Source organism: Apteryx mantelli, chromosome 3, assembly GCF_036417845.1.
Source record: "Apteryx mantelli isolate bAptMan1 chromosome 3, bAptMan1.hap1, whole genome shotgun sequence".
Taxonomy (NCBI): domain Eukaryota; kingdom Metazoa; phylum Chordata; class Aves; order Apterygiformes; family Apterygidae; genus Apteryx; species Apteryx mantelli.
Genome location: NC_089980.1, coordinates 117,898,912 through 117,925,388, shown reverse-complemented (window position 1 = coordinate 117,925,388; position 26,477 = coordinate 117,898,912).

Here is a 26,477-nt window from a genome sequence, read left to right as displayed (position 1 = left end):
AATTTGATCAAAAATCATTGTGGTGATTCCGAGGTTTTACTGGATAAATTCCCATCTGCTCAGGTCTCCTTGAGGAATACTAGCACCATTGACCATAATGTGCAGAGACATACTAGGACAGGGATTGAAAAAAAAGAAATAAATCTTAAAATCTTAACTGTCTTGTTAATGAGGCTTTTTTGATAATAATTAGATAATTTGGGCTATTAGTGCCATTGTAATTGGACTAACAATAATAACTGCTTTTTGTATTTTGATTAGACGACTAAGAAATCCTTGGCCTGTTTATGTGATGTGTTTCTTTGCTGCATATATACTATGTGAGATGCAGTGCAACAACAATCAAGATCTTTGTATCTTTTGCAGCTTAGTTATTTGGGTAAAGATGCATCATCATCAAGGCATGGAAATATCAATGTATTTTTTGGCCTAGTTCAATGCCCTATCAAGTTTCTGGAATTTAATTCAATGGGAGAAAAATGAAATAATTGTTCACTGCAGTGAGTAGTGTCCTGAGAGCTGGCAATCCATGCATTTGTCTGCAAAAAAGCTAATTTACCAAGACATGTAAAGGAAGAATTGCAAATAAAGGATGACTATTTAGATATGCTGGATGTGCTGACAGTGCTAACAGTTTGGTACCTTCCCAACATTCAAAGATTTTTTAACCACATGCTTGCAAATAATGAAGAATCTCCATAATAAAGATATATATTTTTTTCATTATGGAATGAAGTTATTGAAATTACTATTATTGGAACATTTTAAAGTATTTAATGAAATTATTTTCTAATTTCATCAAACATAAAAAGATGTTTGTAGCAAAATATGTTAAATGGCTAATATACACTATCTCCCACACTGATTGGTTCAAGTCTTGATAATTAAGAGGTCAAGCACAAAGACCAAAGCTACACAAAAGAACACTTAATAGAGACAAGCACAAAGAGTGGTCATCGACTTTGCTCTGTGGAGGCCACTCAAATAAATCAGAATACAAGGCTCAAAAGGAAAGAGACAGACGATTAGAAACACAAATCCGCAGAAAGACGAGCTGAGGTTTTTATTGATGTTAGAGGCCACTGGAAGCTCTGTAGCTTCCAGTGTCTTTAGGTAAGGCATCTGTTTGCACAAGTCTACAGTGCTCTGTGCAAGAAGAAAAAACAAGCAGCACAAAAAGTATAACCTTAAATCACACAGCAACTGACTAACTCTTGGTGCCAGTCAAGAACCGAGATGTTCTTAGCGTAATAATAAAAACTGTTCTAACCTGGATCCAGTTGTCTACTCTCCAAAGTTCCAGCAATAGCATTTTATTGACAACTCATTGCCCTCAAGAACTCCTTTTTTGCTGCATACTGGAATTGTGTCTGTCTTTTTTGCTAAGCAATTCCCAGTTGCCTGTGTTGTAAAGCTTTGTGTTGAAAGCAAACTGGGAAGAGAAAGAAGGAGAGAATACAGCGAAAGAAAAACCTAAATAGGGAAGGCAATAGCAGGTAGACAGAGCTGGGAAAGAATGAGTGAATAACATATATTTTGCAACAATATTTTCTTTAAAAATTAATTAGATCATATCTCAGGAGACATGCAATTTTGTTGAAGAAATTTAATGCAGAATAAAATCATCCTCTAATGTTAAAACAATTAATGGTTTAGAAAATTTCTCAAAATTACACCAGCATTGATACTTCTTTTCAAACTACGTGCAGAGGATTGTGTTTAATCAGAAGCATAAATATTAAGTTACTATTAATAGCTTTTAATGTTTTAAAAACAAACGATTCTTTCAGGGTATATTACATCCCAGTAGACTGTGCTGAGAAGTGAAATCACACGAAACTGCAAGAGACATCATGTCTTGTTCCAACACCGGTGAGAAAAAGAAATGGAATTCAATTAGATGTCTTCTGTCGGAGTCTCCAGTGATAAATCAGACTTTGCTTATTAATCCACAGTCCGCAACATAATCTGGTTAGAAAAAAAGGCTATATGTTCCAAAGAACAGATGACAGTTCTAGCTCTATATGTGGGAATAGCTCCCTGGAAATTCTCTGTTCACACATGCTGTGAGCAGAATCTGTCCAAAAAAGTTGTTTCCAGGAAAAGTACACACAGAAGCACCACTGCTGGGATCAGTTTCTTGCCTCACTTGCTCATTAATTCATGAAACTGTGAAAAGAACTCACTCTGCAGTATCTAGAAGAAAGTTTTTCACATGGTGGCCTAAATCTTCCCTCCATTTTTTGGCTCTTGGTAGGACGTCCACTCTGCCTATCCAGCAAGTACTCTGAGCTTTTGAAAATATTTTGTGCTTATGTCAGAGCTAGAGTAATATCTTTCAGACTGGGCGCACTGAGAGGCAATGACCAGATGTCACCAGCTGTGAGCCAAGTGCTTAGGAATGCGGGATTTATCCCTGTGTCCTGTGGCTGCCTCCTGGCCCTTATGCCCAGATTTCCCTGAAGCGAAGGAAATGGTGCATGGTCATGTCTTGTCCTGCAGTGGAGTTTGCAGGCAGGCACACTACCAAACTACACCCTGGAATTACCCTCAGATTTTCAATATAGATATACCATATAAGACTCATATCAGAACAATAAAATGACTATTGATTCGGTCCCTCATCCAGATATGGAAAGCTCAGGGTCAATTGCCTGTATTGCCTGATTTGGGGCAGGGGCTTTTATTCCCATCTTTTGGGATGCAAGATACCATATCCAAGAAGTACAGAAGATGCCAGAAGATCTTTGTATTGTAATGAGGGTCTGAAATAAATGGTTGAAGAACACAGTCAAAGCAAATGCTTGTGACTGAACTAGTCTAACAAGAGACCAGCAGTAGTCTGACTAGCAATAAGCAGACCTCCAGCATGGAATACAGAATAATGACATTTAAAGGACAATGAAGAGCCAGAGCAATGGAGCCGGTGGTTTCAGAACAAGAATGTTTCCATTTCAAGACCATAGGACTGGTATGCTATCTTTGCAAAGCTCCAAGTCAGAGATGTCAGCTCTGGTTTCCTCAATATCAGCCAGGTATTTCCTGATTTTCTTCCAGCACTCTTGCCTCAAAATATTCATCCTTATGCAAAATTGTATCATTACATGCAATACAATCTTTTTCTTTTTCTTATTTGATGCTCAAGAAGAAAGCAAAAAAAAAAAAAAAACCACCTCTCTGGCACCAATGGTGCAAACAGCTGACTAAAGATTATACTTGCATATGCATGCACTAGGGAGGCAGAAAAACAGGTGTTTGATTTGTGTCAATGGGATACCACTCTATGTGAGGAAAATGGGTGTTTCCAGGGGTAAAAGGTCAAATAAATTGCAGAGGTGACATCCTGTCCCAAGTGTGCAATAGGCTTCCTAGTTTCAACAAGAAAAAGTTTGTTTGTTTGTTTCACAGTCTTGCAGCATTAAATTTAGGCATTTACATTTTAACTATGACCCAGTTTAATACTGTGACATACACATTCTCTTTCTCTTTTAAAACATTTCTTACTTTTGTTTTCACACAACATTTGCAATCCAGTCCTTGTGCTCAGGACCATTTCTAAATGAAACAACTTGTTAAATTCTCTTATTCACAGATTAGGTTGACCATGTCCCAGCTGCTGATTGGTAAGGACAAAGAAAGGCATAGGAGAGTTAGAAAAGGTACAGAAAAAGGCAACTAAAATAGTAGAGGGCATAGAGTTACTGTCTTATGAGGAAAGACAGGAAAAATTTGATTCTTCATGTTGGAAAGGATAAGCCTGAGTGGTGTGTGATCCAGGTTTATAAAAGCATGAGACAGTGAATTTGAATGTATAACTGCTGTTCACAAAATCTTTAAATAGAATAATTAGGGGACATCCATTGAAACTGATAGCATACCAGTTTAAATCAAATTTAAAAGCTATTCTTCCCTCATTGAGTATTGAACCGCTAGGATTTGTTGGCACTGGAGTCTGAGAAAGCAGATTGTATCTGCAGATTCATAAAGAAATTAGAAATATCATGGATAATAGGCCCCTAAACAAATACTAAAGGATATACCTTTTAACACTTCTGGTTTAATAACTGTGGATGCAGAGAAATATGAAGTGAATTAACAGAAGACAATGGCCAGGCTTGTCTGCTTGCATCATCTTGTTTTGCCATTTTGGGAAACAGAATATTGGGCTGTATAGATCCTCTTGACCCATAAGGACATTTCTTATGTCCCTTTTACAGTGAAATAGATTAGTAGAGAATATCAGTAGATCAGTAGAAGAAATGTGACACTGATTAGACATACTGATGCCTGATAAAATCCCATATCACCTTATTATGTTTCTAGACTGAAATATTTGAACTGAAGTTGATTTTGTAGTTGATTTTGATAAAGTCATTTTTAATTTATTAAGCTAATAAGCCACTAAAAATATAAATAATGCATTTATAATGTGCTTGCTTGAAGAATGTTTCAACTATACTGCAATAATTCACTGAGCTCTTGATCACTCCGGTCTTATGTCTAGCAAAACATTTACCACAGTTAAACCAGAAATAAAAGAATCAGACAAGTTTATATAATCATCACAACAAATATACTTCCCATTTCATCACTCTAAGGAAAGATATACATTCCAGCATCAGCATGAATAGATTCAGGCTTAACCAGAAAGATCTTCATTTGTATTGACATCCTTCCTTTGGTGAACAAACATTCTTCCTCTACAAGTCCAAAGGTCTTTACATCTTAAAAAAAAATATATATGTATATATTATATATAGATAAGGTCATATTGGACCTCAGTTATAGCTATTTATTTCTACTGACACTCATTTCATATAAATGAAAAGAAAACCTGTTTTGTTGGCATTGTTCAATGCTGGCTACAAAGATGACAGACTAGCTAAGAATAATGAAAATAAACACTTAGGTTCCCATAAAACTCTGGGGTCATCACAAGGGGTTCTGGAGAGTATTAAAAATCTTTTAAGCTGTTTTAATTAGAAAATAGACCTATTATCCCCCAAATCCTGCACACATATAGGGTAGTGTAGCACTCTCATTCAGTCTCTCTCATTATACTGAACCACTAGATTTGTGTGTATTTATTGTTTTTTTCTACACAATAGCATGCATATAGCTGGTATGTTCTCCAGAAAGAAGAATCCTGCCAAGCTAAGTTTGCTTTTCAGTGTTGTTAGATGATATCGGAGAAAGAAGAAAGGAGAGTCAAATGGGCTGTGAAACTAAAGAACTGGGAGAAATGCTGTTAGACAGGAGGTAGCACTGGTGAGCAGCCATGAAAAGACTACTTTGTCCAGGCTAGATTGAAGAGCTTGTTTGAGGAGGCTGTTAAAAGTGTGTAAGACACTAGTGATAGATAAGAAAAAAACAGCAAACAGTGAAAGCAGTAATGAGGTGATAGCAATCAGAGTGCAGAGCATGTGAATAGAGAGAATGGAAGTAGAGGTGTGGGCAGGCTCAGTATCAACAGAAATTCCAAGGGGGAATATAAAATGCTTGAAATCACATACCATAAGGCAGGGAGCTGGATGGAAGGCTGTGGCTGTAGGGGCAGGGGACAAAGTAATCGCTAGAGTGGTGCATTGATAGACAGGAAAGAAGAGAGTTGCTTTAGAGACGAGGAGTGCCAAGGTGAAAAATGACATGTGCTGATGGTAATACAGGAGAAACAAATGGGGCGGTGTTGCTCGTTTCAGGGAGAGAAGGATGGAGACAGAGGCACTGCACATCCACCAGTGACAGCCTGCTCCCCTGCACAGGTCATTTCTCTGCACTGACATCTCAGTGCAGGACAGGGACATCCAGAAAACAAAGAAGGGCCAGTGGCAAACAGCCTTGGAGCTTGGGGCAGAGTCTGAACTGATGTGCCTTGGTTAAGTTCTGGCCAATAGAGGCAAAATGTGGCTGAGTAGGTTACAAAACAAGATGAAAAAAATAGAAAAAAGGAGCACATAGGCAGCAAATGAATTTCAGAGAAAAACTAAAAACTAATCTTAAAAAATTTCTGTGGAGCTATTACTGCTTTTGGAAAAGACTAGTGCTGCTGTGTTTGGAAGTGAAAGCATGTCTGGGATATGGAAATTAATTTCTCCTTCACATCAGCTGTGTCTGCACAGAACCTCACCTGTTTCTCCCCTTCCATCAACTGCATTTCACTGCATTTGGCCTTTGCAAGGGAAAACTATGCCATCCACTAGGACCTCAGGCTAAGACTCACAGCCTAACAGGTTTGCAAAGGGACCCTGACTTTATTCATTAACTTGCTTGACTTTTTCATTTTATTTTTGTAAAAACTCTATTTTGTCAGAAAATCTATATTTAAAATGAAAAGGAGAGAATCCTGAAAACTCCCATGACAGTGTACTGTTAAAACTTCAACCGTAAAAATATTTCTGTTGTAAATGGCATTATGTTACCAGGTGTGTACTGCAGTACTCTAAAACACATTCTGTAGTTAGTCTGGTTAATAATTTTTAATCTATTTTGTTTTGTAATCAAATTATTCTATAGCTCTTCCTAAGAATCTGTTTGTCAAGTTTATCTTTTCGTGTCTATATCACCTGTGAACCTACTAGCTGGAGGTCTGTGAGAGGACCAGCTTCTTTTTGCAAGACTTATGACTAGGCTGTAGCTTTCTGACAACTGGGGAGAAAATGAAGGGTGCATTTAGGCATGGAAAAAGCACATCATCTTGTGGAAATAAATGAAGAAAAGGCAGTTTAAAAGTAAGAGATAATGTCCCTATGCAAATCTTATATTTATTCCTAAATTTTAGCTGTTGCTAATTCATCATGAATAAATAGTGTCTAGAACATTATTTTTATTCTGTATGCATTTTGAAGTGTGTCTCACTGGTACCAAAGAAAATGTTTAGTGCTACTGACAGGAGTCAACAAAGTTGCTGGTTTCTCAAACAATTAAGAAATTTAATTTCACCACCCTTTTTCTACCATCCTTTTCCTTATGAATCATTAAGACATTTTTGTGTAAAACAGAACCACAGCATCATCAGTAAATTCAAGGAGAAAGTAATAAAAATGTAACACCTTATGTGAATTAGAGTATGTGAAATGAAAAAGAAAGTACCACTTATAGTGTTTAGGACACATATGATGTTCTAATGGCACCAAACAGGAAAAGCCTGCCACTAATGACTATATAATTGTATCATTTAAGCACTTTACAGCTATCTTTAGGAAGATATAAAACTTTAACATGTGGAAGGTCATGCTGTGACAAAGAAATCAAGCTAGCAGCAGGAATATCACTTTTATGCCACCGGTACCTACCAGTCACATAATAGGGATCTAACAGGTACACGTCAGTCTACTCTGTCACACTTCTTTGAACAGTCAATAGCTGAACTGATTTTTTTTAGCCTTCCTCATTATTTTCTACTTCTGACAAGCCAGCAGAAGTGAAAAAAAAATCAAGTAAGGATTCCTGAATCTGCCTAGATTTTAAATTTCACAGTAAAAAATCTGTATTTTTTACTATTAGTTTCACCCTTATTGTCTGTCTGCAGTTGAAATGGAGATAAGGGCTGATTAAACAGAGTTTGGTGATTGTAGTGTTGGCTGAAAATTACAAAACTAGTTTACTTTGGCCCCTCACTGGCTGAAAGGATAGAAGGATGCTCTCCAGACTTATATTGAAAGGGCATATATAAATATATTTTGGATGACTTTGCCTTTCAGGTACCTGTTCTGTGCCAGACTTGATCTTCACATGAGTTTTTCCCCTGTCTGATGGGAAAAAACTATTGCAGAACTGTGCAGCTTTTGCAACAAGTTATTTAATGAGGAAATGGCTCCCTATAGCCTGGTTCTGATATAATTTCTGCCTGCATAAATGAGGAGCATCTGCACCGAAGCCAGAGTAAAACTGGTGTCAACTGTCATCAGCAATGGGCACTACAACTTAAATTTCAAAACCAATGGTGCCCACAAAGTTAAGGAGCTTTCCTTTGGCCAGCAGAGGCAACTTTTTTAGTTGTATTAGCTCTCTGACAGGGAATGAAGAGTAAATAACAGTCAAGAGTGTGACCAAAACTATTAGACTTCATCATATAATATCAAATTAATATTTTAATCCACCCATTTTTCCGTGGGATTCTTGTTTCAATACTTATTCAGCAAATACTTGTTTGTGATAATCTACCCAGACCAAACATCAGAGGAAGAGCGAGGTGTAAGATGGGGCCTACCTCTCCTTATATCACTCACTCAGTGATATATGACATAGCAGTCTGTAAAATTTTAAGGCTCTGTTCCTTTCTGTCAAGGAAACGTATAGATTTAGCTTCATTCTTCCCTTCCAGCAGGTCAAATTCCACTATGTACTTTGGCTGGTTGGTACATTAATTCAGCTATTTTGCTGTGAGATTGTATCTTGCAATATATACCAATATATGCATTGGTATATATCTTCTTCCTGGGAGTCTTTTCAGACCTATCAGTGCTCCTCTGGGCTGGGAGGTCAAAATCCTTCCAGAGTTATGAGAAACCTCTGTCCAAATTCAGTCAACATTATCCATTCACCAGAAGACTCCTGTCCAAAATGTTCATGTCTTTCCACTGTCTTGGATCGCTCTTGTTTGCATCACAGTAGACTTTTCCTTCAGTTTGGAATTGCCATCTGCTCTGCCAGCTAAGCTGATGCATTTTTAGGACCCTTTCTGGGCAATCCAGATGCACATTTCTCAGGTTTAGATTGGCTTCTGTTTCTCAATATTGTGTTGAAAGCTTCATTGTTCCCAGGATGAGAACATTATTGATGTTGCACTGATTTGGGGTATGTCTGAGGAAGATGAAATAGCTCATAGTAAACTTCATTTCTCCGTAGTGAAATGTCCTGCATTTAACCTGTCCCTATTCTTAGATGTATTCATGGGGAAAATGATACATGTATTATACTCATGTTTGAAAAAAGTATTATCTTACAGGGCTTTTTATTTCAAGCTAATATTGGGATTATTGTCTGTATGCCCAGTTGCTCTTGAACTATGCTTTGCATTAGAGTGGTAATGACCAGTCTGGTTATATGTATAGCTCTATTTCTCCTGGTTTCTATTAACCGAATGTCAGCACCTGAAATAACTACTAACGCAAGACCAGAATCAGTCATTTGTGAATGCATACTGCCATAACCATTCCTCCCTGGGAAGCCGTATTGCACTATAACCTACCTCAGTGGGGATCTGAAGGGGTTCTAGATCTCTTTACCCTTCACCCCTCATCCTCCTCTTGGAGAAGTGAAGGCTGATGAAACTTGAAATAAAGGTGCTCCCCTGCCCCTTCCTCAGTAATGGCTGTGCCAGGCCATAATCAGGGCACCCAGCAGAATTGCGTGAATTGCAAGGAGATAAAAATCAACTTACTAGATGCAACAGATCAAAACGGACCAAAACAAACCAGGACTCATGAGTATTATGACACTACCACTGTCCTCTGTCTGTATTAAGATGAACAGGAGGTGATTTGTCCTGAGATGCCATCATATGCTGCATCTGATTGCAGGCGGTGCTGAGATCACCAAAGTTACTCCAGCAATTAATGTGACTCTGACAAAGAGAAGATTTAATGTGGAACTGGAGATATCTTCACCACATAAGAACCCCATTTGCCATTGAGGTAACTAGCCTCATTTTCTTTGAAAGGCTCTTTAGAATATAAGCATTTTTATAATATCTCCCTAAATTCAATTCAATTACAAATAGTATAAGTTTATATACTTTTTTTCCCTCGTCATGTTGATTGGTCTACAATGATCTTGTCTAGTTATTTATCTTCATGGCTCACACTGAAAAAATATGATATTATCAGCCACTACCAGACAAAAATTAATAAGGAGCATTAAAAATACGTCCATAAATAATGTTATGTGCACCCAAAGCATTATCTGACAGTAAAGTATCTCTTATTATAGAAAACTCTCACAAATAAAGGCCATGAAAAAGATAAAATCTGGTACACAAATTCTCACCTAATGATATTAACACACATAGACCAAAAATAAATATGCTTTGAACAACACCAGATTATTTTTCTATAAATGAAAAAGTGACATGTAGATGACAATATCTCAACTTTTCCTATCCACTGTTAGTACTGTTAGAAAGACATGATTTGTTATGTAACAACATCTGAGGAATATGAGATGGGTTTATATATTATACAAACAAAGCCACCTAATGGCTTTAGCTAGCTATTAACTAACTAATAGCTCTATTAGAGTTAGTTCTTTAGTCAGTATTTACATTTAAAATGGTAGTTTATTAATACTTTGGTAGTTAATAATCTCTCCTCAAGCCTGTCTAGGTGATTCTTCAATCAGAAGAATGAAGATGCTGAAAGATTGAGGAGCTGCATTAAGTCAGCACAAAAGGACAAAATTTCCAGGTGCTACCACTGCATCTTTATTTTCTGGAGAGACTGGACTGAAAGAAAGGGCATGGCTCTCCAGCCTCTAAACTGATTCATAAGGTCACCAGACATGGCAGAACTTCTCTTCATTAATTGAGAAGGTATGAAGAAAGAGGTCGAAAAGGTCACCTCCCCATAAAGGTTAAATTTGCCTGCTCTTTAAATTATCTATTATGTTGAATTCTTCATAATGCCAACAATTCTGTAGGAATTTTCTTACTCTACAAAATGAATTCCTGTGAATATCTCTAAGCTACTGCAAAAGTCATCCTTTTTATATAGGCTGCTTGAAATATTAGGAGTTTAGAACTCAGCCAGATTAGTCTTTTCCATCCATGTTTTGCAGACTGTAACAGTACAATCTTGCACAGATATATCATATGACTTTGATTCTGAATGCATAATCTGATTTTAGTGTTTGAGAGTTGATATGGTAATCATCACTTCATCAGCTTGAGACAATAAAAACATTACAGGCAGAGCCATCTCATTCGTATTCTACATCACGTTTCAGAAATAATAACATGTGGAAGCTACCACATGAGTATGCAGGAGACAATTTCTAAGGAGGAAAGAATAAACACTTTTTCTAAAAGAGCTGACTGGGAAGATTTCTGTTCTGCTGATGTCTGTTTTCAGTACTAGAGATATGAAGAGCTTGGCACAGTACTACTGTCAGTATTCAACAAGGGAGAACAGCATAGTCGGATTACCCAAAGATTTGCAGTGTAATATCATTTTAGACAGAACAACTGGAAATTAATAAATAACTAAAGGATAGAAGAGATTTTGTGGAAAATAAAACTTGACAAAGAAATCTGAATACATAGTTTGAGATTATTACTTTGAAAAAAAGTAAAAATAGTCAGACATTTGAAAAATATTGACTTAATAAAACATGGCATTATGATGAAGAATTGGCATTATACACCCCGTTTAAGAATAGATTATACGATCTCCAAATGTAATTGTGAATGTCACAGTCACATCAATATGAAAAAGGAGAATTTCAAGAGGGCTGTTCTTAGCCTTGATTCTATTCAACATTGTCTTCAGTGATATGGAAACTAATATAAAAATTTCTGCTGAGGTATGGATGATAAAGACTGTTATAATGATAAAAAGGATGAATATGAGGCTATTACATTTGTATAAGTACTGTGGCAAGCTGAACCTTTTGGTAAACAGAATTCATTCAAATTTGTTTTAGCATCACTATCTATGACTGTTTTAGGTCCAGGAAGGAACAAAAAATATATATATATATATACACACATCTGCATATGTATGTATATGTAGATGGGCATTCATACATATATGCACAAGCAGAAGCATACACCTGTCTTGGGCCTGCCCACAGAATAAATCACTGTAGCTTGTAATATGCTGAGGACTGAGGAATAAGAGTAAGAGTTATCCTATTTGAATTATCCCACAGTGGAAAAAAAGAACTGATGTATAAATGTGGTATTAGTGAGTAGATTGGGTAGTTCACTTTATATATATCTCAGTGCAGCTTATACCAGAATTCTGTGTCCACTTGTGATGAATTTAAAAGTATCAGACTTAGCACTTGAAATACACTGACTTTATATAGGGAGAAAGTGGTAGATCAGTACATAGCTCTTTCCTGAGTTTCATTCTGATTCATCACTCCTTCAATTACGTCCTCACCCTCAGTACTTGAATTCTTCATTGTTTATAAGGAGCAGGTGGAAGGGTTTTTTGTATGGTATTGTCTAAACTAGGCACCCACATCATTTCAGGAAACAAATAAAAATACATAATAACATCAAAACATGATAGCAGGAAATAATTTATGTACTAAACTAGTCTGGCAAATGCCTCTATAAGGGAATCTACAGAAAAGAAAATGCTTCATTCTGAACCTTCCTCCTGAAGTAAACACGTGCTGAGGGACCTGCCACTCCAAAAAAGACTTTCTAGACTTTCATTTTCCTGACTCTCCTGAAACATTAGTAGACCAAACTGATGATAGTTGAACTTTCTACTAAATATCCACTTTCAAATGTAAACTGAAAGGCTTGTCTTACTCTAGTAATGTCTCTATTTGCTGTCTCACAAATCTTAACTTGGACTGGACAATCTGAAGAAATGGGAGTCTTCTAAAAGTGAAGCCAATACCACTTATCTTGTTTTCACAAAACTACATACTATAACTGGTACAAAGGGACAGCATGGCCAATACTTTTGTGCTGCAGTCCAGTATGAAAGTGTATCCCTTGAAAAAGCAAGTGCGAGGAAAAATTTCTTCAGTGACCAATAAGCTCATTTTCGTCTTATCAAAGCACACAACTCTTTCTTGCATTTCATTTTGCGAAAATTATCACTGATTCAACAAAGTATGTAAGTACATTTCCATCCTCAGCACTTGAATTCCTACGTGTGTAAAGCTAGGCCTGCTTTAATGCTTTTCGGACTCACAGTTAAAAAAAAAAAGCTTTTTATTGGTGCCTCATCTCAGTAAACTTCTAAAATTTTGCTGGTAGATATATATGGAAAAACAACCCATGAACTAGCACAGTCCTGCAGATCCCCAGCTGAAGCTAAAGCCACAAAAGCCCTGGAGCAATATTCTCACTTTTGATACAGTTATGAACGCAAGTCGCTGGTGTAGAGCTGTAGAATCTGATCATTAAATGTACAAAAAACCTACTAAGGAAGCTGTTAGTTTAGACAGGGGCTATATAATGGGAAGAATCATGCAGAGATATGCTGACACTAACTAAAATTAAGGGCCTGCAGTTCAAGTGATTCAAGCAAGACTTTCTGAAAACTATGCACACAGACTGTTTCAAAAGGTCCATTGGCAGGTGGAATGCACATGATAAATGCACAGTCAGGATAATTGTTGGTATATGTTTCTGTTTGCCAAATAAGTATACTTAGCAAATTAGCAAACAATCAACAAACGTACAAAGCAGTGTTTAAATGTAGTCTATAAAGCATGTCACAGTGAGTGACTCTGGAATTCCAGCTGCTGGCAAGTAGGCACTAGACATTATTTGTCTAAATTGATGCAAGTGTTTTGCTGCTTGCCAAACTGCCTGAACAAAGGAACTTGGGTTCTCTGGCTTCCTTTATGAAAAAATCTGGTACTGAGTCAAGTTTTTCACTGGTGGAAGAGAAAGATTTTGGAAGAAAAGCCAAGTTCTCAACAGAGTATGGTAAGGTCAAGTCTGTTGGTACCTTGTGAAAACAATTAACGGATGCCTACTCTTTATTTCAGGCAGACCAGTGTCTGTATGATCACATCTTTACAATACCGTGTGCCGGACTGCTTCCAAAAAAGTGTGTATTGCTTATAGATATGCTGTACTACTGTCAGTCTAGCTTGGGTCAGTACTAGTGGAGGAATCTCTACACCATTTAAACATACATTCAAGTCTAGTTGGGGTGAGGGGAAAATACAAAAGGGAGACAGAGATTTTATCATCTATCAGGGAATCTTCTGTGATTTAGAAGACACAGTTTGAAGTTCATTTAATATTTTTCCCTAAGCACTTTAAGTAGCTTCTGGTGCCCTGTTCTCCTTACCACAGAAATTTTTCTTTTCATAAATCATATACTAAATCCTTGGAATTTGGAAAGTTTCCTTTAGGTGGCAGGCCATCTCAAAGTTAGGTGTTATATTGGTCAGTCTGAGAACCTGGACTTTAGTGTCTGAGTCATTAACTGTCATTGAAAGCAATATCCAAATCTGATATATCAGTGAGGAGTAAAACAAAAGAAAAACAAACAGAAGAATATGTAATAATTCTGCCAACTAAAGTGACAAGTACCCCATCCTTGGCATTACAAATAGCAATTTGGTTTCAGTATCTTAATCAAATCTGAATCCAACACAGAATATTTGAAACTGAACAGGTAGTGTCAGCATTTTAAATGGAATAAGATCTGCTGTCTGAGTGTACCAGGATGAGTTAGAAAGCCAAAAAGCATCTAGAGTTGAATGCGGTGAGGGCTGTGAAGGGTATTCTACAGGTGTATCAGCAGCACAAGGAAGACTAGTGCCCACTAATGAATGGGGCAGGGAACCCAGTGACAAAGGGCATAGAAAAGGCAGAGGTACTGAGTACTGAATGCCTTCTTTGCCTTGGTCTTTACTGGTAAGATTTCCTTCAGCAATCCCAGACCCTGAGACCAGTGAGAAAGTCTGTATTGATGAAGATTTGTTGTAGGAGGATCAAGGTTACAGAACATTTAACCAAACTGGACATACACAAGTCCATGGGACACGATGGGATGCACTTGCAAGTGTGAGTGTCAATGTGAGTGCTGGACAATGTCACTGTGAAATCACTTTCAATTATCTTTGAACGGTGTGATTGATACACCAGGTGGTTGCACTGCCATTCAGAGGGACCTTGACAGGCTGGAGAGGTGGGCTGACAGGAATCTCCTGAAGTTCAACAAAGAGACATGCCAAGTCTGTACCTGGGGAAGAATAACCCCATGCACTAGTACATGCTGGGGACTGATCTGCTGGAAAGCAGCTCTGCAGAGAAAGACCTAGGGAGTCCTGGTGGACAACAGGTTGACCATGAGCCAGCAATGTGCCTCTGTGGCCAAGAAGACCAATGGTATCCTGGGGTGCATTAGGAAGAATGTTGCCAGCAGATTGAGGGAGGTGATCCTCCCCCTCTACTCAGTCCTGGTGAGGCCACATTTGGAGTGCTGTGTGCAGTGCTGGGCTACCCAGCGCAAAAGAGAAAGGGACATACTGGAGCAAGTCCGGCAAAGGGCCACAAAGATGATGAAGGGACCAGAGCATCTAACATACAAGGAGAGGCTGAGAGGGTTGTGATTGTTCAGCCTGGAGAGAAGGCTGCAGGGGGATTTTATCCATGTTTATAAATACGTGATGGAGAAAGTATAGAAGACAGAGCCAGACTTTTCTCAGTAGTGGCCAATGACAGGACGAGAGGTAACGGGCACAAATTGAAACACAGGGAATTCTGTTTAAACATAAAAAATACATATATACTGTGAGGATGGTCAAGCATGGGGACAGATTGCCCAGAGAGGCTGCAGAATCTCCATCCTTGGAGATATTCAAAAGCCATCCGGAGAGGGTCCTGGGAAACCTGCTGTAGATGACCCTTCATTGAGCAGGGAGTTGGATAGACGATCTCCAGAGGTCCTTTCCAACCTCAGCTATTCTGTGATTCTGTGTTTTAAAGATTTGCATTACCAATCACAGTCATAATCAGCACGTTGTCTCTAGCACAGTCAATTAAAAATTATCATTTGATTTCCCAGATCAAACCAGACTACGATTCAAATACTATATTGTTGAACTTATGGGTTTTATGGTAGTACCCAGCAATTACCTGAAAAAATATTACTAACTACAGTAATGGCAAAAATGAGCTAAAGTAAAACTAAGGGATTAGGGCAAAGTGCTCATTAATCGGTCTAGCAGTGGGATTGGAGTTGTTGCTAGCACTGGATGGACTGGATCTGGAAGTAATGTAGACATGGTAAGCAAGATTAACTAGCATAAACTGTAACCCAAGCTATAGTAGGCTACACTGTGCCCCCTAAATGTAGTAACTTGCTTCTATATACCTCAAAGGTCTCTGAGGTATAAAATGCAGAGTATAATCTCAGGTATGTATGCTCTTTTACAGAGTACAGTTACTTCAGTATGAAATCCAAAATAATCAGAGGGAAAAATAACCATTGCACACCATCTACAGACAACCTGTTCAAACAAAGAGGTGCCTATAGACAGCCAAATAATTAAGTTCTTGCTCTGAGGCCATAGCAACATGTCTTCAGCCCTCTGAGAACATAGACTTCTCCTTTTTTTCTTTAAACATGTGGCAATCTCTGGTGTTTTGAGAACAGGCTGGAGCTTGCTGGTCACCAACACATTATAGTGAAATCATGCTGGAGCTTTGTGAGGGTCATCAGGTGGTTAGACTCAATTCCTTCTTTACATTGGCAGAATCTAAACTGCATTTCTGTACTCCAGAGCTGCACCAAAATGCAGGCTTTTGAAGGACATAGATAGAACAGAATAATGCTTCTTCCTTCACTTCTTGAATTTGAGCCACTACACAGAGCAGAAATAAAGACTCACTAATTTAAATGAGAGACAGAAAGACCACAATTCAATAATTCAATGGTCAGAGCAGGATCTCAGGTTCCAATTTCTTCTCTGAGTGGCCAATTTATATATAAAGTGGGATCAGCTAGTATACAAACAGTCCTTGAAAAAGAGGCAGGCATCCAATACTATCAAAGTCAAGACACTTCTAGACATAGAGGGAAGCACATTTTTAAGTGCCTGAGAAAATTTGCTGAGGTGATTATGCAGTTTAGGCACTCTAAGGTGACAAATAAATAGAAGTTTTCAGGATTGTCATTTTCAGTTGGGGTTCATGAATACAAACTAAGCCTGATTTTAGTTCCCCATGTTTTTTTCAGACCTGGACAGGAGTCATTGCAGTGAGAGTTCTGTTCATAAAGTACTTGCAGCTACTGGCTAGGTTACAGACTGAAACTGTTTATGGACAATCTGCAATTCACAGCAATAGCAAGTCCACATAATAAAAACACAGAAGGTGTTAAGTTATATAATCAACATGAAAAGACTATTTTAAATACTTCTTTTTTTGGCAAAGAATCTGGCTGATAAATAATAACCACAGCATAGAGGAAGAAGCATGAAAAGCAGGAATAGCAGTAGATGCAAAACTAATGGACACTTTTCTACACAAAAATCAAAACCAAAATGTGAACAATAAGCCTGTTTTATTTTGCATCATGAAAAAAAAGGATTTAAATTTTACTTTTAACCTGGTCTGTCAAAGTTTGCATGTGTTGCTGTAATATTTCCAGTTTGAGTATTTTCTTAGGTTAGAATTTTCAGAAAGGCCTAAAGGCTCTTGAGATAGAGGTTAGTTGGATTTAGGTGTCTAAGCACTTTGAAAAGAACATTAGGTTCCTCTCTATAATCTTTAGTTACACTTGAAAAATATTTTCACCCAAAGTGAATTGATGGGGTGTTAAAGAAATGTAGAGCAGAGCTGAATCTTGCAGGCTTCCTGCCCACAAACTCATCTTTTGCTCTCTTGTAGCCAAAATCCCTGGACTAAATTCAGTGCTGATATATAAAATTGAGTAAAAGGATCGGAAAATTAGGTGGCAAAACAATGCATAATCTTCACCGATTTGGCACTCAGTAGACATATGTGTTCAGTAACTTACATAGCAAGGGAGTAGAATGAATTATACTGGGAAAGAAATTCAATTAGAAAGCATTAAAAGATAAATCAGTCAGGTTCTCCATCCATTTTAGGTTGTATTCAGCCACCCTGACTTCTTGTGTAATAATTCAAAATCATTATTATTTATATTCATTAGACTACAGGACTGCAACCTCCTAATGGCAGTAGCTCACATGCCCTACCCTGACTCTGCCTCACTGTTCCATTCTCTTTACTTTACATTGACTCCCCACCTTTTTTACCTTTCTTGCTCTACAACTGTTCCTCAGATGTTTGCAGTCGGCTTTTTTTTCCTGATGCATATTGTGGGGGGATGCTCCCAGCTTTCCATCCCCTGCTCCCCCCCCCCCCCCCCATACACATTTGGTACCACTTACAAGCAGTCTGAATTCCTGCGTTTTGCACTCTAAAAGGGAGAATGTGAAGACTTTGAGATAAGGCCTGCTTGGGTGCCTGGAGCTTGAGAAACAAAAGCCTCCTCTCACTGCCGGGGCAGTGTTAATTGCTGTGGTCAGGACTGTCTCCTCCTCATCAGGACCTTGAGAGGTAACACCTGCTTTAATGGCTGGGGCCCCTTTGTGGACTGGAATTAACTCCTTCTTAGCCCAGCTATGGGATCCCTCCTTGGGACCCCCACTGCAAGAGTAAAGCAGTCAGTCACTCAAACTCCTTTCTTCAGTGCTGGGGAATGTGCAAGGCAGCTAGCCTGCCATTGGGGGTGTTTGTCCACCCCCCCACACCCCGTGACTGTGGGTGTGATCATCATAACAATGATAGAGGAGAGTTGAACCCTGCAGCAGCCAAGAGCCAGGGACTGCGCCTGCATGAAGAGAATTGTAACTGGCCTAGCGACTCCACCTCCACCTTCCCCTGAAGAGTATAAATAGGTTGGCCCTGGAGGCCATCTTTGGCTCTTTGTGGGTGGCAGTGGGTTTGCCAACTTGTGGAACCCTTTGGGATGGGGATGCCCTCCTGCAGTTGCTTCCCTGGGATTGAGTGTATGTTGGTCGCTGAGGCAACGTGTGGGTAAGATCAATCAGAATTGGTTTGCCTAGTTCATTAGTTTGGGTATTTACAGTTGGTATAAATTAGCTATCCTTTTTTGTTTACTAAGTAGTTACTGTTAGCATAACTTTTAGTGTAATTAGAAATAAGTATTGTAGTTGAGCTGAGTTTCTGTTAATATGAATTCTTGCTTTGTACCATTGCAGCTTCTGTAGTAAATTTTGATCTTTGAAATGAGTTGTGGAGTCATGCAGTAAATCTCCTCTCCCCCTCCTCCTCTCCCTTGTGCCACACAAAACCCCCACGGTCTGGGACTGTAAGGTAGTTGGTTGTCCTGTGACACTTATCAACCATTTAAATAGAAACTTCATCTTAAATGCATGACTAGTTCCAACATAATCAAAGATGTTGTTCTCAGAAACAAATCATCTGCTAAACTAGGCCATAAATAGTACAGTGTAAAAAAGCATCTTTGTTTTTGCAAGATACATTGTGCTGTGATTTTCAGTTACATTTACTAAATCATCTTTATTGATTTCTCTAGAGTGTCGCCAACTTACATCAACTGATAATTTGTCCCATAATCTGTCTTCATTTCCACTTTGGTTCTCTCCCTTCTTAGTCTTAGGGTTTTTCTTTCCAATGCTTATGTATCGCTAGGACATTGATATGGAAATGTGGACAATAGATATTTTAAATCACAATATATCTGTGAAACCTCAACAGTAGAGCTGTAACAGAGCCAATTTGTCAATAAACTGCTGAAGAGGAGAGTAAGAGAAGACTTTCACTCTTAATTTGATTTATACAATATTCACTTTTCATGAAAAGACCACAGTGAAATATTTTTGAGGCACAGCCAAAAGGTTATCACATTTATGGTTTATCAAGCACCTTTAATCTCAAAGGGCCACAAATGTCCTGTGGATAACTGACAACTCTATTTTACACTTTGTAACTGAATATTGAATGGTAAAGGGAAAAAAAATCAATGAAAACATAAAATGAACTAGGTTTCCAAAGAATTCTTTGAAGGTTGTGTTTTAAACAACTGAAATATTCATATGATACTGAGTAACCTTGAAGTTGGTACCTTCACTAAGAATAATTAAGATTTGCACATTTTAGTATGAATAGAAATTTCATTAAAGGTCATTTTAAATGGAAAGAAAGTTATCTGGATGATGAAGTTTATATGCCTTTTGGTATTGACATGCTTTGGCAAATCATACAGCCTTTTTGCTGACTATCATAGATTTTCAGACTGCTTTCCATTAGCACAATATCTGATCAATGTTTATTATTATAGTATTAGTGAACCTACTTTACCTTGCACTGTGTACATTTGTGTACACCAATAATCAAGTTCTTGAAACATGATCTATGAGAGACTGCAAGAAGGACAGTTCTTTAAGGGAAAAATGTTACATGGAATAATTATCAAATGTTTTAAAAGCCTTTGGAAATAGCTTTTATCCAAAGCAGATAAAAATAAAAGGATTTAATTGCAAAAGGAAAGATTTAAGTTAGGCATTATGAAATATTATCAAAAGAACAGAATAATTAAGCTTTGGAAAAGATTGTCTAAGGATGTTGTAAATTTCGTTAGAGGTTTGAGAAAGTGTCTGTTTAATAAACAAATATTACATCTCCCTGAATAACAGGTCACACACTTGTCTACACCATCTCCCTCAAGGGTAAATTGCATGTGGAAAATGTTGCCTTCCTATCAGTGGAGCTGCTGCAGTGCTGATTTCCTAAATGTAGCAGAAATGTAGGAATTTATGCTGATTAAGCTAAAATCTATATTTCTGCCATCTGTACCTGAAGAAAACAAACTGGGTGGAATGCTCCCATAACCCTGGAGTAACATAGCTGTGAATCAAGTCCCAACTACATCCTAAATAAGTCAAGTGGAATTTGTCAGATACTTCATTGAGCCATAGCTCATAAATTTCTTTTTTGGCCTTTCTTTCCCAACCTGGTTCTGTTCTTCACTTAACCTTATGCAAATATTTCAATTTATTTTCCAGCTAATGAACAGCTAGGATGTTGTAATTCTTTCTTTGGATTTATTTGATGTTTCATAAGAAACCTATCTTATTTTCAAGCTAAAATTGTCATATAGGGTACATAATCATCTTTTATTAACAATATTTAAATACAATTTTTAATATTTTATACCTTAAAGATAAAGACAGTAAATGTTAGGCAGATATAATGATAGATCAAGAAGTCTCTGTAACATTTCATATTTATTTAATATTTCTTTCTTATTAGAGGAAACTGACTATTTTCAAAATAGCAGAAGAGAATAAACTAAGCTTACTAAATCAGCAGGTGACTCTAAATTGGAAGAATCTGCAAATTTAGATGTAGAATTCAAAATGTTCTTGTCAAATTAAAAAAAAGTTTGAAAAACATAACAGGAAAAGAATAGTTGAAGCTGAGTAGAAACTGAGAAATAGTGCTGGGGTACAATAACCAACTGTACAAACAGAAAATGGATAGCAAATGGCATGTGAGGGTGAGATTGTTCTGAAGGAAAGAATCTAGAACAGTTATAATGAACTGTAAAATACTAACCATCATGAAAAATTAAATATAATAATAACAATATCATGTTGTTAAAAAACAAATTGCTAACACCAGCTGTGAGGTATAAATAAAGGTATTGTATGCAAAACTTGTGAAGTAAATATTTCTATTTAGCATTGGTAAGTTCTCAGTGGGCATACTGTTTACTTATGAACAACTTATTTCTAAGAAGAAACTGCCAAATTGCAAAATTTCTGGAGGAAAGAAACAAGAATGATTAGGAGCCTAGAAAATATATCTGAGAAAGCACTAAAAGAAGATTGCTTTGGTTTACATATGATACATAAAAAGTTGTTCAGAGAAGAAAGTAACACAATATTTTGCATGTCCCACTTTTCCTAATTGAGTCAAAAATTTGAGAAAATATTCTAATGGTAATTACTGCAGTAGATTTCCTAGGAGAACTGTTGAATGTATTTTTTAAAGAGTAAGTTAAACAAGCATGTCTCTATTCTACATGCCTTAAGTTCGCTTAAAAAGAGAAAACTTGTAGTCATGTTATTGGGCATGGGTTCTTATTTCATTTTAACACGAATACCAAGTTTTGAAGACATGTCAGCACTATGGTCTTGTGGAGGTGAAGGCTAACTGCAAACTGGGCTGCACTGGCAAAACTTGCTAGCTGGGAGGTCTATTCTCCCCATTAGGCCACATCTGGAAGACTGCGTCCAGTTTAGGGTCCCCAGTACAAGAGAGAGATTGACATGCTGGAGGGAGGCCAGTGGAGGTCCCTTAATATGGTTAGGGGTCTGGTGCATATGATATACAAGGAGAGGCTGGGCGAGCTGGGTTTCTTCTTCAGAAGAGAAGACTGAGGCTGGACCTAACTTCTGTCTTTCACTGCTTGAAAGGGGATTAGGCAGAAGATGGGGGCCGACTCCTTTCAGAGGTGACAGGTGAAAGGACAAGGTGCACTAGTCACAAGTTGCAGCAAGGAAAATTGCACCTGGGTGTGAGGAAAACATTCCTCACCATGGGAGTGGTGAAGCCCTGCAGCAGGTTACCCAGACAGACTGTGGAATATCCATCCTTGGATGCTTTCAAAACTCAGCTAGATGAGTCCTTGAGGAACGTGGTTTGGCTTTGAGGTAAACTCTGCTTAGAAATGACCTGCAGAGGTTCCTTCCTCCCAGCTTACAATTTTCTCTAGTTCTATGCACTCTTTTCCATTGCATTTTGTTTTAACAAGCCAAGAAGCTGCATTAGTTTGTCACAAATACTTATATTTCTCTTTCAGTAAAACAGCCAAACTTTCTATGACTAATACTTGTCTTACTATTGGTACTAGTGTTTTTCCTTTTTCTATACCCAATTGTGTGAACAAGTGTCTAGGAATAACTGGTGTTTTCATCATGATAATGAAAATCTACACAACCAGATATCACAATATCTACACAACTATGAAAACAAACAAGCAAACAGAAGCCTGTCTGCAGTTCTGACAAACAGCTGTATTCATTTTACAAGGCCTTCTTATGGTGTGCAATGGTAGAGAATTTTAAGTTAAAAAGATTGAGGAAGGAATCATAAATCTTCTTATTTTTAAACACAACAGCAAAAGATATTCTGAAAGAAAATATATTCATGTATTCTGTACTTAATAACAACAATGTATTAGAAATGATGAACTGGATAATACCAATCAATGAAAAATGGAATATAATAACAATAACGATAACAATATCATGCTGTTAAAAAAAAAAAAAACAGCTAACACTAGCTGTGATGTGTAAGTGGAATGGAAAGGACTGCGTGGGTCAGTAAGTCCAGTCTCCTGTTATTTTAGACATTGCATTGAATAGTAATTCATAAAACTTCCAAGGGTCTGTCCCAAAACTGTTAAGTTTTTGTTTCAGTTTAGTTCTCTGTCCTCAGAATTCCAACCTAAAGCTTTGCTGGACTTGTGCCTAGACTGCAAAGTACATTGCAGCTGTAGATGAGTTAAAATATGATATGCATCTTAATCTCAGTTTGATATTACTCTATCAATATTGAGAGAGTTTAGCTTTGGATAAATTTGTCTAGTCTCTCCACTTATTACAAAATAAGGGACAAACTGTGATTATAGTTTGAGGCTGCTCTGCGAGGCAGTGGGAGGAACTCACAGAATCTTATATCAATATTATAATTATGATACTAGCACATCACAGAAACGGCAGGTAAAAATTTGATTTAAAATTCCATGGGAAGCCATCACAGAGAGGAAATTGCCAATGTGATCAAGGTCTATATTTTTGAGCAGATACCCTGCAGCATTATGCAGTAGTCAGATTAGACTCTGCACAACAGACTTTATGCTCTGATATACTATATTGTTAAGGTTAAGGTGAGGTTAAAAAAAAATGAGGCTAGATCATTATCTTCAAGCACGAGATATATAAGGCATTTATGTATTGTAATCCCTAAGAGTCTCAGTACTGACCAGCATTCCTTGGTCCACTAAAAGCATAGATTAAAAAGATGATCCCTAACTGAGATTTTCTGGTATAAGATAATATATCCCTAGTGATACAGAAAAGAGCACCAGGGATGATATTCAGCTCATGACTCAGATGCCTATTTATGTGAAGATGTCTGTAGACACATCATGCATCTTGGGTCCCATCCAGGACTCAGTAGCCTAAACATAGGTATCTAGTATAATTTTAGATAATAAAAATAGTAAAATAACCCATTATATTAGTGGAGTATTCCACCTTGGGCTCCAGTTGCTGTTCTAGAATGGAATGGGTCTCCTGTAAAACCTGTGTCATATCTACAGCTGATGTCCTGAATATCCTGAAATTTAACAAAATACCAGTGTTTAGACAACTGAACTGTGAACAAGGTGTATACTCTAGGTTTAGATAGATTGTTTTCTATGCCCTATTGACTGTATTGACAAAGATCATGAGTCAGTTCCCCAAATATAGGTGCCTAATGTCATATGAGACACCACAGGGCCAGCTGTGTCTGGCCTTCACCAGCCAGATCTTTCTAGCACAACTGGATCAGAGGTGAGCATGGGATGGCGGCAGTGTCATTCAAGACTTCTGCAGAGCCTGGCACCCCAAGCAAGACATGACATTACGTGACACTGTGCTCAAACGCACTCCCCCCCCCCTCCCCCGCCATCAGTTACAGGCACCAGAAGTCCTGGCGTTTGAGAAGTCTCTGGGAGTGCAAAAGAGCAGAGCAGTGCCTGCTTCTCTGTAGGTTCCCAGGGAGGATGGCCTTGGCGTAAAGACTGGACACTTGTACAAAGGGGATTGATTTCTCTTCAGGGTCTGCTTTTTCCACAGCCTTCCTGCACATTCTTGCACTATGCAGTTCCACCGCACCAAAGCATCCATGCTACTGCTCGGCCTCCCCGCGGCAGGAGAAAGGGCAATTCCTTCGCAGGCTGCCCAAGGCCTGCAAGGTCGGTTCAGCTGCACGAGCACTGCCCTGCAGGCAGGCAGGTAGCTGGGGCACAAGGCAGGGCTTTGTGGGCCAAAAGCAGCTCAGCCGGCAAACCCCATCGAAGCCCACTTTCACCTAAGGTCAAGAAGCAAGCCTGCAATTTCCAAAGCAGCCAGGCTCCTCTCCAGACTCCAGGCAATCCACTGATGTCCTTCTGCAAGAGGCAAACATCGTCTTCATGAAGAACGGCTCCTGAAAAGCCTCCTTCCTTTCTCACTTAACGAAAGGCTGCAGAAAGTTTGGCTGGGGGGAGCTGAATACAGCCCCTTTGCCCAGGGTCACCCTGTGCAGTGTGCTGTGGTGCAGGGTCTCCCAAGCCTGCAACATCCAAGCTGGGGCCCCAGCAATGCAGCCCAGCTGAGCAAGGGTGGTGCCAGGCTCCCCGCCAGCCCAGCCGCCTCTCAGCACCCTGTCTGTCGCACACCAGCTCCAGGGCCTGTGTCCTGAGTCTCCCGCAACAGGCAAGGCAGAGCCTCGGTTTCCACATCTCCATAAAAACTGCTGCCCAAACCCTGCCTGGAGAGCAGCTCGCGTCTCTGACAAAGGCTGCGTTAACGAGGAGGCAGAGCTCTTTGCAGCCCCCCGCATGAGGGCACAAACAAGGCTTAGGCCAGCGGGACCGTGTTTTTGGTAACCGGGCACATGTAAGCCTCCCCTTTGTCCCACCTCCTCCTCGCCCCTTGCGTTGTCCATGCCTTCTTTTGTATTGTAAGGTGTCCTTCAGGAGGAAGAGAACTCATGTCTGGGGCTGGCTGCAGCAGATGCCACATGCACATCTTTGGGTACTAAGCAGGGATGCCTTCACACTTGCTTCACCTTCAATAAGCTCATCTCACCGCCTGAAAGCCCACAGCCAGGGAGCATGCCAGAAAGCCAGGAGACTCTCACGACAATAAGAAAGCAGGCGGTTCCTGCTCCAAGGTATCTGAAGAGAGCCACGACAGCCCTGACAGGAGACAAGCCCTTGCTCTGCAGCTTTCAAATGTGCAAGTTTGGGGCAGAGACAAAAGTGGCCGGAGTGGCTGATACCCCCGCGGGTTGTGCTGCCATTCAGAGGGACCTTGACAGGCTGGAGAGCTGGCCAGAGAGGAACCTCCTCAGGTTCAACAACGGCAAGTGCCCAGTCCTGCCCCTGGGGAGGAATAAGCCCAGACACCAGGACAGGCTGGGGGCCAACGGGCTGCAAAGCAGCTTGGCAGAGAAGGCCCTGCGGGTGCTGGTGCACAACCAGTTGACCATGCGGCAGCAGCATGCCCTTGCGGCAAAGGCGGCCAGTGGTCTCCTGGGCTGCATTAGGAAGGGTGTTGCCAGCAGGGGAGGGGGAGGGAGGTGCTCCTTCGCCTCTGCTCAGCCTTGTCCAAGAGCCCCGTGGAGCGCTGGCTCCAGCTCTGGGCTCGCCAGCCCAAGAGACACATGGAGCTACTGGAACGTGTGCGGGCGAGGGCTGCTAAAATGCCGAAGGCACTGAAGCCTCTGTGCTCTGAGGAAAGGCTGCGAGAGCTGGGACTGTTTTGCGGAGGGAAGAGAAGGAGGAAGTGGGGATCTTTTCAGTGCACATCATTATGTGAAGGGAGGGTGTAAAGAAGACAGAGCCAGCCTCCTCTGCCTGGTGCCCGAGCGGCAATGGGCACAAGCAGAAACACAGGCATGGCAATGGTGCGGCAGCAGAGGTGCCGGCGGCCGGGAGACTCCCCTTTGCTCCTGCGCCGCACCCACACGCGGGGCTGCCCCGCGGCCGCGCCGGCGC